The sequence below is a fragment of the Scyliorhinus canicula genome, chromosome 5 (genome assembly GCF_902713615.1).
Source record: "Scyliorhinus canicula chromosome 5, sScyCan1.1, whole genome shotgun sequence".
In the NCBI taxonomy this organism is placed as follows: Eukaryota; Metazoa; Chordata; class Chondrichthyes; order Carcharhiniformes; family Scyliorhinidae; genus Scyliorhinus; species Scyliorhinus canicula.
Window position 1 is genome coordinate 121,232,978 of NC_052150.1, and position 15,568 is coordinate 121,248,545.

A 15,568-nucleotide genomic window follows, 5' to 3' on the forward strand; every position below is an offset into this window, starting at 1 on the left:
CCCATGTTGTCTCCCCACATTTCTTCTACCAAAATGTATAATCTCACATTTCTCCAAACTGAAATTCATCTGCCAGGTGTCTGCCCATTTGGCCAACTTGTCAGTATCCCTCTGAAGTCGCTCAACGTCATCCTCACAATTCACTATTCTGCCTAGCTTAGTATCATCTGCAAATTTAGAGTTTCTGCCCATCGCTAAATCACATGTATAAATCAGAAAAAAGCTAAGGTCCCAACATTGAACTCACTTTCAACTCATCGCCAATTTGAGAAATGCCCATCTATACCTATCCTCTGTTTCCTATCTCTTAGCCAATTTCTAATCCATGCTGCCAAGGACCCATCAATCCCAAACATTTCTAATTTGCTAACCAACCTGCCATGTGGTACCGTATCAAATCCTTTGTGAAAGTCCAAATACCTAATGTATCAGCTTCACAATAAATTACCATATAGATTATGTTTGTGGAACAATTTTCATATAATTTGAAGGATCAGTACAATCCAGCTATGGAGAGATATTGAATATTTAATTGAGAACTTTGTTTCAAATTATGTACGGTTTACAAAACCTGGCCAATCAGTAAGTACAAATCCGAGACATAGGGTCCTCCTAAGATTCTCTGGCCTGAATACATTTATGCTACTAGTGTTGCAGCAGTCCTGGTGTTAAAGTGATTAGCTTTCTAAAAGCATTTAGTCTGATGTAGTTTTGGACTGTAATTAGATTAGATATAAGCATCTTAAGCAGTTGTAGAGGTCACGAGTTACACAAAAGCTTCATCTAATTGTAGAAGTTGGAATTATTTTAAAGATTAGGAGGCTACCTTCTCCTTACCTGCAGGCATTGGCTGATTTAAAGTTCCATGACCTAAATTTCCTAAAGATCCATCTTGGATTAGTTTTATGGCAGGTGGGAAATGTGGAGGGAAACCGTTCACCTGTTCCCTCACCATTACTCCCAGTATTTTTCATCAGCAGCGTGGTAGATACTATATGCCAGGCATTGTCAAACTCGGGGACGCGACCCCGGGTGGATCGCGGGCGGGTGTCGGGAGGGTCACGGAGCCGTCCGTCGTGGTGCTCCCGATTGCGCAAATCTGCTCGCAACAGCCGGCTGTTAATAACGCCGGCTGCAAGCAGCCTTCAAAGTGGCCACGAACATGTAAAAAAAATGCAGCCGCAGTTCTGGTGCGTGCCCGAAAATAGGCGCGCATGCGCAAAACTAGGCACATGCGCGCCGATTATCGGGCACACATGCGCAGTGCGGCCACTTTTATTTTAAAACGGTCGCAGCTTTCTGTTTTACAAGTTTTGGGTTTTTTATTTATTTTATTCATTTAATTTTTATTTTTTTCATTTATTTTATTCATTTTATTGTTTTTTTTTTATAAGTTCGGGGGAGTTTTATTTGATAAAATTTTACAGGGAAAAAAAATGCAGAACTTTGGACAGATGGAGACTCCATACTTTCTGACACCGGAAGGTTTCACCTTCATCCAACAGGTTCCATTGGAGCAGCGTGTACGAGGGCCAAAGGGAGTCAACACCATTTCCTCCATTTTTGTCAGCAGCAAACAAGGCAAGAGAAAATGGTGGGTCGCGAAGGTCAGCCAGTGTGGGTCGCGAGGTTCGGCTGGGTTGAGTCCCAAAGGTTGGCCGGTTGGTAAAAATGGATCCCGGAAAAAATGTTTGAAGAACACAGCTATATGCAAATAATAAATTAATAGGGATAGGTCATCTGATGTTGGAGGTCAGGAATGCTGTGTTCCTGATTCCCAACATTACTCAAGTGACTGGGCTTTGGTGATGGGAAGAGTAAAAAATGAAAGGGCTGCCTCGCAAGAGATATATCACCTCATCACAGTGTGACAGGAACATTACGGCCCATCATATCTGCACCGACCAATAAGAGAAAACTAGCCTATTATTTTAATCCCACTTTCCAGCATCTGATCCATAGCCTTGAGGGTTACAACATTTCAGGTATAGCTCAAATTGTTAATTGAGCTGAGCATTTCTGTCTCAGCCACCAATTCGAGCAGTGAATACCAGACTCCCACCATCCCTCTGGGTGAAAACGGTTTTCTTCTTGTCCCCTCTAATTCTTCTACCAATCACCTTAAATATACGCCCCTTGGTAATTGACCTCTCCACTGGGAGAAACAGGTCTTTCCTGTCTACTCTATCCAGGCCTCTCAATTTTGTACACCTCAATTAGATCAACCCTCAGCCTCCTCCGTTTGAAGGAAAATCTAGCCTACCCAATCTTCCCTCATAGCTGCAATGTCCAAACCCTGGCAACATTTCCGTAAACATCCTCTGTATTCTTTCCAGAGCAACTATGAGCAACTACGTCCTTCCCGTAATGTGACCATAACTGTTCACAAAATTTCAGAATGCCTAACCAGCATTTTATACAACTCCAACATTGCATCCTTGCTCTTGTATTCAATATCTTGTCCAATAAAGGAAAGCATTCCATATGCTTTATTTACCATCTTATCCACCTGTCCTACCATCTTCAAGGATCTGTGGACAAGGTCTTTCACTTACTCTTCTCTCAATATTCTCCTGTTGATTGTATATTCCCTCACATTGCCCTCCCCAAATGAACACATCTCAGAATTAAATTACATTTGCCACTTCTCCACCCACTCAACTAAACCATTGAGATCACTCTGGAGACAACAGCTATCCTCTTCATTATCAACTACACGGCCAATTTTTATGCCATCTGCAAATATCTCAATCATGCCTCCACTTTCAAATCCAAGTCATTTATATATAAAACAAACAGAAAGGGCTGTGTGGAATGCCATCGGAAGCTGCTTGCCATTCACAAAGACCACCTTTGTATCCTGTCACTGGACTAATTTTGGATCTAACTCGCCACAAAGCACAGGCTTGGAGGGCCGAAGGACTTGTTCCTGTGCTGTTCTTTTGTTTGTTCTTATTCCCCTGTAGCCCATGGGATTACACTTTACTGACCAGTCTGCCATGTGGAACCTTGTCAAATGCCTTACTAAAATCTGTGCAGGCAACATCCACTGCACTACCCTCATCACTCCATCTTTTTACTTCCTCAAAAAGTTAGCAACACACAATCGTTTCCTAACAAAACAATGCTGACTATCCATGATCAATCCACGCCTTTTAAGTGTCGGTTTATCCTCAAAATTAATTTCAATAAATTTGACCACCACCACCAGCCCATCATTTTCTGGAGTAACCCTTATTAAACAATGGTACAATTTTACTAGACCTCCAGTTTTCTGGTGCCTCGCTTGTATCTAGTGTGGATCAGAACATGATCATCAGAGCATCCGCTATTTTCTCCTTGGCTTCCTTTAACAGACTAGGATACAATCCATCCAGCTCCCGCGAATTTATCTGTCTTCAAGGATGTCAGTCCCTCCGGTACTTCCTCGCTCATAATATTTACTGTATCTAATATTTCACATTACTGGTCTTTAACCAGAATGCGTGCATCATCCCTCTCCCTGGTGAAGACTGAGACAAAGCACGCATTGAGAACCCTGCCCACATCTTCTGCATCAATGCACAAGTGACCATGTACATCTCTGATAGGCCCTAATCCTTTCCTTAGTTATTTCCTTGATCTTAATGTACTGGTAAAACATCCATGGCAATTGACCATCCTCAGTAACACGAGAAATCTAAAGTTATTTAAAAGAAAATGATAGCCCGATTTACTTCCCAGTCGACCATTTAAAAATTGGAGCGAAGCCTTCTACAAAGCTAATGAAGCGGAGATAAGGCTAATGAGCAAAGGCCAGAGACTCTCTTCAGTTCTCATCAGGCTCAGAAGAGACTGGCGTATCACTGAAGGCTGCAGCCTGACAAAGGTGAAGCATGCTGCCTCCGGTTAGTGCAATTGGGCCTTCTTTTGTGAAGGATCCAAAAGGTGGAGTGATGGAACCCCCAAGCACAAGAGGATTTTATTGAAAATTTTGGATCGACCACCAAAGGACTGCAGAGAGGGCCATGGCTTCTTCTCAAATGGAAGACACTTGGCATACCTCCCTGGCTAAGAGGTAAACAGGCAAACTAAAATGTACCTATAATGATACTAGTGGCCCCGTGCAAATGCAATTTCTCCTAATAATGTCACACACCACTGGCCCTCTCAAACTCTGTCAGGGCAAATGTAGCGTGTGGATTTTAAGGACCACAGATCTTTCGTCTTCACTCCTCTCTAATGCTTTGTGAAGGCAAACAATATGAATATGGCACTATGAGAACTCCCACTAAATGGACACAGAACTGGTTGGTTAAAGAAGAGAGAGAGTAGTGGTGGAAGGGTGTTTTTCAGAATAGAGATTTGTAGCTACTGGTGAGCCGCAGGGATCAGTGCTGGGACCACGGTTGTTTGTAGTATATATAAATGATCTGGAGGAAAATGTGGGTGGTCTGATTAGTAAGTTTGCAGGTGGCATGAAGATTGGCAGAGTTGCTGATAATGCCGTGAATTGTCAGCGAATACAACAGGATACAGATAGATTGGAAACATGGGCACAGAAATGGCAGATGGAGTTTAATCTGGACAAATGTGAGGTGATGCATTTTGGAAGACCAAATCTAGATATGAATTATACTGTAAATGACAGAACCCTTCAGAAGATTAACATACAAAGGAATGTGAGTGTGCGGGTCCACAGTTCCCGAAAAGTAGCAACACAGGTGGCCAAGGTGATTACGAAGGCATATGGCATGCTTGCCTCCATTGAGTATAAGAGTTGAGAAATCATGTTGCAGCTACATAAAACCTAGGCCGCATTTGGAGTATCGCGTGCAGTTCTGGTCACATTATCAGAAGTACGTGGAAGCTTTGGAGAGACTGCAAAGAAGGTTCACCAGGATGTTGCCTGGTCTTGAGGGTGTTGGCTATGAAGAGAGGTTGAATAAATTAGGATTGTTTTCACTGGAAAGACAGAGGCAGAGGGGAGACCTGATAAGGTCTACATATTATGAGAGGCATAAACAGGGTGGATAGTCAGAGGCTTTTTCCAAGGGTGGAAGTGTCAATTACAAGGGGATACAGGTTCTTTCTTCTCTTTGTTCTTTGTGAATGTGCACAGAAGTCTTCACTGACACCAAGTTACTGAATGGAAAATACTGGTCATGTGTTTTTCAGCAACATAACTTGATATTTCCCAGGTTAAGCTTAGCAATGTTACCTCCTCTACTTTTCCAGATAAGGGAAGGGAATGTTATTCGTAGTTATCTCATGTTCTAGATAGCAAGTGAAGACACAATATTAAACAGAACAATTAGCCCAAAAGTCTTATTTTTATCCATGCAAGGAACTATCTCTGCACAGTGGCAGAACTTAAATCAACTCACTGAATGGTGAATTCACAGGCAGAGCCACATTGGCATATGGAGTGCTCCGTGAATGGTCCCATAGAGCTGTACTAGCGGCATAGCCTCTTTTCCAGGAGAATCCTAAATAAATCTGTTCCCTTTCAGATTAGCCAGATCCCCTGCTAGACCCAGATCTCGCCAGATCCCCTGCTAGGCCCAGATCTCCTTATGCTTAAACTTGTGTGTTACAGTTTCCCGAGAAGGTAAACAGTTTCTGAGGTAAAGTTTGGATCTTAAACCTCAATAAGAAAAATTACTGAAGTTATTCCAGAGAATAGGTTTTTAGTTAGAAGGAAAACAACCTTGGCAGTCCTTCTTTTCTCCCTATTACGTTGTGATTACTAACATATTCACAATCTAGTTACACTGCTCATACTGTTATGGGCCAGGGTATAGAGAACCCCAAAGTGCATCATGGAGTTCACCTGACCCACAACTTTTAATAGATTGTGGTTATGGGGAACACAGGGGCCTACTTTTACAGGTGTGGTGCAACAGAGAGTTAAAGTACTTTTAAATTAAAACAATGTTTATTTATGAAACCAGTTAACACTTTATAAACCCACAGTAAACATCTTGGGTCCTTTGGTCGCTGCGCTGCCACCCCAGGGGTCCGCCCCTCGGCCATACCGTTTCCTGTTGCAGCTTCAACAAAGCTCGCTACTGGCTTCTTGTTTCTGCCCTTTTGCACACTTCTGATCCTTTTTTCCCATAAACCAATGCGAGGAAACAGTGCCCAGCTACCTCAACCTAGAAATTTTCTGTTTAAAACCGGAAAAAAAGTCCGAGGGAAAGGTCCAAAAGTCCGACCAGAGCGGGAGCCACCAAATGTGCGACCTACTCCTCCATAGCCGCCACCGGAAGTCCACTCCACAGTAAACATCTTAACAACTATCATCCCCACAGATACAATATTCTATAAGTAACCTTTAATCTTTTCTTGCAACATCCATAAGACAAAAGACCCTTTTTAACACCGAGATCAGGTTTAAAGTCTCTATTGAAAGCAGTTATCACTTTGAAATCACCCAAATGGTCTGGAGACAGTCTTTAGATTGCAGAGATCCTTCGACAGCTGCTTGCTTTTCCTGCAGCTATCCAGCTCTCAATACAAAACTAAAAACCCACAGACTCACACCAGCTTTTGTTCAAAGCAAAAGTGAAAGACAGCCAGTCCAGCTCCACCCACACTCTGACATCACAGCAGCTATTCGATAAATACTAATTTCTTAAAGGTAAATCCACTACAGCCATTTAATAAACACCCAGTTCTTGCAGGTACTCTCACATGACAATACCCATGGGCATATTTGCACATATCCACAAAGGTCAAAAGAGATGTCTCTGGAATGATGCAACCATGGTCAATAAGAGTAATTAGTATTAAATAAATCAAAAGGAAAATATGTATTTAAGAGTTACAACGGGTAATATAACCGAGAACTAAGGATTTAACAAAGTATAGGTGATCAAGAATAACAATAAGACAGACAAAAAAAAAAAAAAATCGAAATCACACTTCAGAAGATACTGTGCAATAGTAAGAGTAGCAGTGGCAAGAGTGATGAGCCTATTAAAAAACACTGTTGCCCTATCTTTAGTCAACACGATTATCATAGAATCCTAGAATCTCTACAATGCAGAAGAAACCCATTCGGCCCATCGAGTCTGCACCAACCCTCTGAAACAGTACTTCACCTAAACTCATTCCCCTGCCATATCCCATTAACCCCTTTATCTAACGTACACATCCTTTTGGACACTAAGGGGCAATTTATCACGGCCAATCCACTTAGCCTGCACATCTTTGGACTGTGGGAGGGAATCGGAACACCCGGAGGAAGCCCATACAGACAAAGGGAGAAAATGAAAACTCCACACAGACAGTGACCCAAGGCCGGAATTGAACACAGGTCTGTGGCGCTATGAGGCAGCAGTGCTAACCATGTGCCACCAGTTTGACTCACACTTTGGAGTCCGGGGTCAGAAGGCAGGTTAGACTTTCGATGACGCTAAAAGTTGGGGCCCCACAGGTGCTCAGAGTGCTCTCACTCTTCCCATTCCTCCTCAATTAATGCTGACAAATCTCCCCAAGATACTGGCCACTGTTCACTTTTAACCAAAACTCATGTTTGCATTTGATTTCCTGATGACAATACACATTGGCTGGACAATCAACATTGCAAAAGAGGTGCTGCAGCAATTGGAGCTCAGTATGGAGATGGAAACGTCTCGGGTGATAGTTGGGGAGCAGGAACTTGGGTATGAACAAAGAAGAGAAGAGAAGCCTGGATCACGTTGATTTTTGACAGCAAACACAAACATAAACTCTCAAAATGCTAACAAGGTGAAAAGCTAACAAGCTGGCAGTAGGCATGAATGTAAAAAGGAAACCATTCAGTGGTTCAGAGTATCACTGTGTTATTTTGGCTGCATCATAAGTGGTCACTTATTTTAACTCACTACTGTCCTTATGGATTTGTATCAGATCAAACTTGTGTTCAACATATGAAAAGTACAAAAATGCTTCCATTTCCATTTGACTAAGGAGTTTCAAACTGATCTTTCACGTGAGGAACTGGGCGTTTAGCAGAAGGAGCTTGATTCTATGTTAATTCTGTCCATACAGTGTTCATAAGAGTTGACGAGAGGCCACAACTGTGAGACCAAAGAGTGTGTGAGAGAATAAAGGGTGAGCTAACAGACAAGTTACAAGACAAACCAGTTAAAAGAAGGGAGGAAAAAAAACAGGATACAAGAGAAACAGGTTGAGCAATAACAGGACTTGGAAGTAGGCAAGATCTTTCTTAAACAGTTCCAATACCTGTAGGTGGCATGCATGAATCTCAAATTACAGCTGAATACGGTGACTGATAAACCCTCATATAGAAAATGAGATACATTCAAATACAGGTATGAACTTGGAATGGGCATACTTGTTTACATGTTCTTACAGTAACTGGACATAGTTCTAAACCAAAAAGAAAAAGCTTTAAATTAATCTTTGCCTTTAATAATGCGGTGGTCTTACTGCCATATCAATCTGCTTTTACCTTCAATCAGTCATATTGTTGATATGGAACATGCTATCCACTGACAAGCTTGTCAAGACTAATCCATTAAGCAGAATAGTCATTTAAAACCTATATATCCATTTAGTATGACCTAAATAGCTTTCCAAGCTAATTAATTTAACCTTGAGTACTAGCAATGTATTCTTTTTGAAACCGATGCTAGTACCTGCTGACTTTTAAATAGCAAAATAATTGTGCAATTACATTATGACATTATAGTAGCTCAAAAATGTCAACATTCATTATATGTGAAACACTTTTTCTAATAACCACTTGAGAGCTCTTCATATACTGAAGGACACCTCAAATCACATTGCAAGGCTGAGAGAACCAAAACAAGGGATTATTGAAAAGCTGTGGGTGGAGTGTGGTGGGGGTGCTGTGCTGAAGGTATAGTTAAAGAGAATATATGGAGACATTTGAAAGCAGGAAAAATAAATAAAGTGACAAACCATCTTGCAATTTGTGATAATCATATTAAAATCACTCACTGAAAATCATACCTACATCTTAGTAGTGAAGACATTTTAAATCACCTTTTGTAATTGTTAATCTTCAAAGTAAGCACAATTTGAGAAAGAAAACCATTAGAGAAACTGTGTTTTCAGTTCCAAGCCCAATCATTGGACTAAGCCTTAACAGGCATATGATACAATTGAGCACTAGGCTGAATATGGAAGCTTCAAAATGGAAATGAGAAAGAGAAGAGAAAGTATGAAAAGAGACTGGAACAGTCGTCTCTCGGCATATAAATAGTAAAATGGTGGTAAAAAGAGGAGGGGGGGGGGATAATTAGGGACCCAAAAGGAGACTTACACATGGAGGCAGGGGGCATGGCTGAATATTAAATCAGTACTTGGCATCCATCCTTAGGAAAGAAGGGGTTGCTTCCCAAGCCACAGTGAAAGACAAGGAAAAGGAAGTGGCATACACTGGATGGGCAAAAATTTGTTAAGAATATTAGGTAGGGTGGTTATACCTAAAGTTGAAAAGTCACCAGGAACAGATTAGATGCAACTGAGGATACGGAGAGAAGGATGAAAATTGCAGAGGCACATCCTCCTTAGGTAGTGGGATGGGAGGTGGTTGGTAGTTTCAAAATCATAGTTTTAGCATGACTATCATTGATAGCTTGCCTCAGAGTGTTTGAATCAATGTTATTTACCAGCATAGATTTAACATGGTCAGAAGCCATTTTGTGCTACGAAGCTATTTCAAGAACGAAACCAGTGACTGCATTATTCAAAAACAACCAATAAATGCATTAGTAAGGCTGGTAATATTACTTGCAACATAAAAATATTACAAATTTTATGATAACCACTTCATAATTAAGTCACGAGAATCGTAAAGTGCTGCCTTCCCAATTCAGGCTGGAAAGATAACATGTACTTTTGTTAACCTTGACTGAAGAAATGAATAGGGCTTTGCTCACAACGTCTCAATTATAAATGCCAGTTATGTTAACCAGTAATTATTATTGAACACTTCAGCTATGTCGCTCACCTTGAATTAGTCTAAGAGGAGCCATGGTTAAGAGAATGTATGTAATTATGGGCCTGTTGGGGAAGTTTGGAGGGTTCTCAGGTTACAAGCTGAATGTAGGGAAAAGTGAGGTATTCCCAGTAAATGAGTGGCACAGCGGGCTAATTTAGGGGGGATGCCATTTACGGTAGTGAGGGATAGGTTTAGGTACTTGGGGATTCAGGTAGCGAGGGAATGGACGGGGGTCCAGAAGTGGAACTTAACAAAGCCGGTGGAGGAGGCCAGGGAGGATCTTAAGAGGTGGGATACACTGTACTTAACATTGGTGGGGAGGGTCCAATTGGTGAAAATAAATATTCTGCCGAGGTTCTTGTGTACCTTTCAGGCTCTCCCAATCTTTATACCAAAGGCCTTTTTTCAGAAGTGGACACAATCATCTCTGACTTTGTATGGGCGGGGAAGGTGCCGAGGGTGGGGAGGACCCTGCTACAGAGGGAGAGGCAGCAGGGGGGGGTTGGCGTTGCCAAACATGCTTCATTATTATTGGGCGGCAAATGCGGACAAGGTGCGGCGGTGGTGGGAAGGAGAAAGGGTAGAGTGGGTTATGATGGAGGAGGAATCTTGTAAAGGGTCTAGTTTGAGAGCTATGGTGACGGCAGCATTGCCAATGGCTCCAAGTAGGTATTCAGGGAGTCCAGTGGTGCAGTCCACGGTGAAGATATGGAATCAGCTGAGGAGGCATTTTAGGGTGGAAGGGATGTCGGTGCTAATGCCGCTGTGCGAAGATCATGGGTTTGAGCCGGGGGGTATGGATAGTGTATACAGGAGGTGGAGGGAAGTGGGACTGGTCAAGGTGAGGGATTTGTATTTGGAGGAAGGGTTCACCTGTCTGGAGGAGCTAAGGGAGAGGGTAGAGCTGCCGAGGGGTAGTGAGTTCAGGTATCTACAGGTTATGGACTTTGCACGAAAGGTCTGGAAGGGGTTCCCTAGATTGCCGGGATACACCCTACTGGAGCGACTGCTGCTTCCGGATGTGGAAGGGGAGGGAAGAATTGGGGATATATACAAGTAGCTGGGGGAGCAGGGAGGCGAGCGGGTGATGAAGATCAAGGAGAAATGGGAGGCGGAGTTGTGAATGGAGATCAATTGGGGAGAATGGTGTGAGGCACTGAGAAGGGTAAACGGGACCTCCTCTTGTGCAAGGATGAGCCTGATACAGTTTAAGGTGGTGCACAGGGTGCATATGACTCGGGCGAGAATGAGTGGGTTCTTTCAGGCGGTAACAGATGAGTGTGCGAGGTGTGGGCGGGGCCAGCGAATCATGTGTATATGTTTTGGAGTTGTGAAAAATTGGGAAGATTTTGGGCGGGAGTGTTCGCGGTCTTAACCAGGATAGTGGAGATGGAGATGGACCCGGACCCTTTGGTGGTGATATTTGGGGTTTCAGAGAAGCCGGAGCTCATGGAGAAGAGGAAGGCCGATGTCTTGGCCTGCGCCTCTCTGATTGCACGGCGACAAATTTTGCTGGAGTGGCGGTCGGCATCACCACCAGGGGTAGCACCATGGTTGGGTGACCTGTATGACTTCCTGCAGTTAGAGAAGATAAAGTATGAGTTAAGGGGTTCAGCAGGGGAGTTTGAGAAAAGGTGGGGGATGTTTGTGACCGTATTTGAGGAGCTGTTCATCGCAGGAGGGTGGGGGGTTGAAAAAGGAGAAAAATCTGTATGGTTGATTGTTGGGAAGAATGTTTCCTGGGGTGTTTATTTGCTGTAAACCTCCTTTGAGACAAGTTTGAATAAAATGCGTTTAAAAAAAAAAGACAATGTATGTAATTAGCTATAATCGATGGGCTGGCTCTTGTTTCACTACTGACAAATTTTGGACCTATTGGTTATTTCTAACAACCTAATTAAGTTGGGTTTACAATATTCTTGAGGAGGTAGAACAGTGGCACAGTGAGGTTAGCCTGCTGCCTCACGGCGCTGAGGTCCCAGGTTCGATCCCAGCTCTGGGTCACTGTCCGTGTGGAGTTTGCACATTCTTCCCGTGTTTGCAAGGGTTTCGCCCCCACAACCCAAAGATGTATAGGGTAAGTGGATTGGCCACGCTAAATTGCCCCTTAATTGGAAAAAATAATTAACTGGGCACAGTATCCTTGAGGTATAAAAGAAAAGTCTCGAGAAGCCATCTTGGGTTAGCAAGTTATCCGCATTCTCGGAGACTTCACTTTACGCTCTGGTCTCAGAAGGGTGGTGAGATTGGTAAGGTTAAGCTTTCTCCTCTTACTGCTCATTACTTTTAATTGACACTGCTTTTAATCTTTTTGACTCGTTACCTTTTCAAATGTTTAACATTCTGAATTCACCAGCTAAAATGTTCATTCTTACCATGTGGTTAAGTCTGTAGAACCTGGTGGGATTTACAATTAGGGAGTTATTGGAAACAGGTGAATCCCATAAATCTTAAAGGGGGTGGAGTGGCAGCTGGAAAATTGCAAATATTATCTGGAAGAGTAAAACCAGCAATATCAGCATTAAATCATGGACTAAAAAGGACAGTTGGTGTTTTGCTGAGTGACAGGAACACAATAGTAATAATGACCAGTTTTTTTCAGACTGGATGAAGGTACACTGTGCAAGAGAGGTTAGCATCAAGACCCATGCTTTTTCTGCTTTATATTAATAAACCTAATGTGCATAATGCTATTACTGTCCCTTTTATTGCATGAACCATAGCTTTGCTAACTCGTCTGGGACTTTATCAAATGCCGTTTGAAAGTCCTTGTACGCTACATCAGCCACATTATCCTCATCAATTTGATCTACAAATTCTTAATATTTTCTTAATTAGTCCTAATTTTTCCAAATGGCTTAAACTTATCCCAAATGTTAATTTCTAAAAGCTTTCATTGACTAAACTGACTGTAATTACTGGTTTTGAGAAATGGTCACAGACAAGCTTTAGATTTATTGTCACGTGTACCAAGGCACAGTGAAAAGTATTGTTCTGCATACAGTCCAGGCATATCGTTCCATACATGAAAAACATAGGACATACGATAAAATACATAGACATCAGGTGAAGCATACAGAGTGTAGTGCTACATAGTAGAGAAGATGCCCGGAGAGATCAGTTAAGTCCATAAGAGGGTCATTCAGGAGTTTGGTAACAGCAGGGAAGAAGCTGTTTTTGAATCGGTTGCGTATTCTCCGACCTTTGTACCTCCCGCCCGATGGAAGAGGTTGGAAGAGAGAATAACTTGGGTGGCAGGGGTCTTTGATTATGCTGCCCGCTTTCCCAAGGCAACGGGAGGTGTAGGCAGAGTCAATGGATGGGAGGCGGGTTTGCGTGACGATTGGGCTGTGTTCATGATTCTGTAGCATTAACTTGGTTTCTCTCGCCACGGGTGTTGCTAGACTTGCTAAGTATTCCTGGCATTTTCTGTTTTTATTCAGATTTCCAACACATGAAATCTTTTGCTTCTGCATCATTGGAGTAAGGTCTTTTTAAAGAACTGTTCATACACTACAGAAATACTAATTGCAGCCATGGCACTGTAGACTCAGATTCAGAAGCTAAGGGTTCACAAAAACCAAGGCTGACACTTCCTCATGCAATACTGAGGGAGGTAGTAATCTCTAGCACCATAACCCCATCTAACCTTTAGAAACGGGCAATTTGGCATAGCCAACACACCTAATCTACACATCTTTGGACTGTGGCAGGAAACTGGAACACCCTGAGGAAACCCACGCAGAAATCGGGAGAAGTGCAAACTCAACACAGTCACGCAAGGTCGAAATCAAACCAGGGTCCCTGGTGCTGTGAGACAGCAGTGCCACCCACAGACGTCGTCTCCTTTCATGTGAGGTGTTGAGTGAGGTCTCAGCTACACTCAGGTAGATATAAAAAGACCTAGTGCCGCTATATTGACTAGGAGCTGGGGAGTTATTCCCATTGTCCTGGACCATATTCACCACCAATCAATATCAGAAAAATAAATTACCTAGTCAATAGCACAATTTAGGAGCTTGCTGTGTACAGTTAGCTGAGGTATTTTCCAAATGATAATAGTGAACATACTTCAAAAATACTTTATTGGCAGTAAAGTGATTTGGGGGCTCTGTGGTTGTGAAAGGCACAAGTGCAAGCCCCTTTTCCCCCCACTTTATAGCATGTTTAGAAGCAGTTCCACTTTTCACATTTTGCTGATTCTTTTCCTCACATGTACACATTTCTTAAAGAAAGATAAATCATTTTTGTTGATGTAATAGTCACTGATGGTGTTTATAAACTACTCAGGCTCACGTTATTGGAAAACTGTTAATTGCTGTAACAATGGATAATGAATGTATAAAAAATGAATCATGAACACAGACTTGTAAAGGGCATGACTAATTTCGTTTGAGGTCATGACCAAACATATACACTACATGAATGTTTAAAAAAAAATAAAGTCAGAGTACCCAATTCCTTTCTTTCTAATTAAGGGGCAATTTAGCATGGCCAATCCACCTACCCTGCACATCTTTGAGTTGTGGGAGTGAGGTGAGACCCACGCAGACACAGGGAATGTGCAAACACCACACAGTGACCCGGGGCCGAGATTGAACCCAGGTCCTCAGCGCCATGAGGCAGCAATGCTAACCACTGCATCACCGCGCCGCCCTGCACTACATGAGTGTAGTGGAGATAATCTATTTGAAGTTTCAATAATGTAATTCACAAAGTGCACATCAGAGGCGTTTTGCAAAGATTAAAGTCTGTAGTATAAAGGTGACAGCAGTGAAGAATGCAACACAAAGAGTAGGAGTAAAGGGATGAGTTCAGTGCAGCAAGATACAGCGAACAGGGTGCTAAAGGAACTGTGCTTAGACTATTCACTACATATACAATAAATAATTTTGAATATTGAAAATTGTTAGCAAAACAAACTCAGCATGTGACAAATCAAAGACAACTGTAAAAGATGAGAATACAGGACAAACAGAAGTCAACGTAGATAAAAGTAATATGTGAGAAAGAGAACAAAAAATGAAATTATGGTGCTGGATTCTCCATTTCTGCGTCTAAGTGCTGACACCAATGGAGAATCCGTGGACTTTCACGTCAGAAAAATCGGGGCCAAACCCACACTGATTCTGTTACTGGTGAGAGGATAACACCGATGCCGCGTGGAACACCATCGAAACCCAAAAAAAACGGAATTGCAGGGTCCGTGATGGACATTCGCAGAGCTGACAAGCTGCAGCCCCGCTTAAACAGTACTGCCCACATACACACACACTAATCGGGGTGAAGAGATGGCACAGGTTGTGCTGTAGCACCCATACAGTTAATGGGTGGGCTGGGGCCAGAGAGCACCCAGGCAGGTGGCTGGTGGGCCACCTATACAACCCAGGGCATCAGGTTTAAAGTGGGCAGTCAGCAGCCTACCCATAATCTATATTGTAAGTTGTCAATAAGGTCAAGGTACAGAATTACTCAGAATTGCTGTTGCAGGAATTTTTACAAGTTGCATTTTCATGTGGAAAAAACAATAGAACAGATGAATCTGGTTCTGAGAATTATATGAGTGCAAGGACAACATAAACACATGTTTAATTAGCTCCTTTTCACAGA

The 15,568-nt window shown here is 42.5% G+C and overlaps 1 protein-coding gene and 1 long non-coding RNA gene across 2 annotated transcripts in view; one reads left to right on the top strand and one right to left on the bottom strand.

Moving 5' to 3' along the window:
* zgc:85777 (uncharacterized protein LOC405871 homolog) overlaps nt 1-15,568 on the bottom strand; it is an 87,000-nt gene that overhangs the window by 41,318 nt on the left and 30,114 nt on the right. The window lies entirely within an intron of this gene.
* LOC119966221 overlaps nt 12,845-15,568 on the top strand; it is a 41,615-nt gene continuing 38,891 nt past the window's right edge. Inside the window, exon 1 of the long non-coding RNA XR_005460698.1 lies at nt 12,845-13,845. This is a non-coding gene — a long non-coding RNA (uncharacterized LOC119966221). The remainder of the gene's footprint in view (nt 13,846-15,568) is intronic.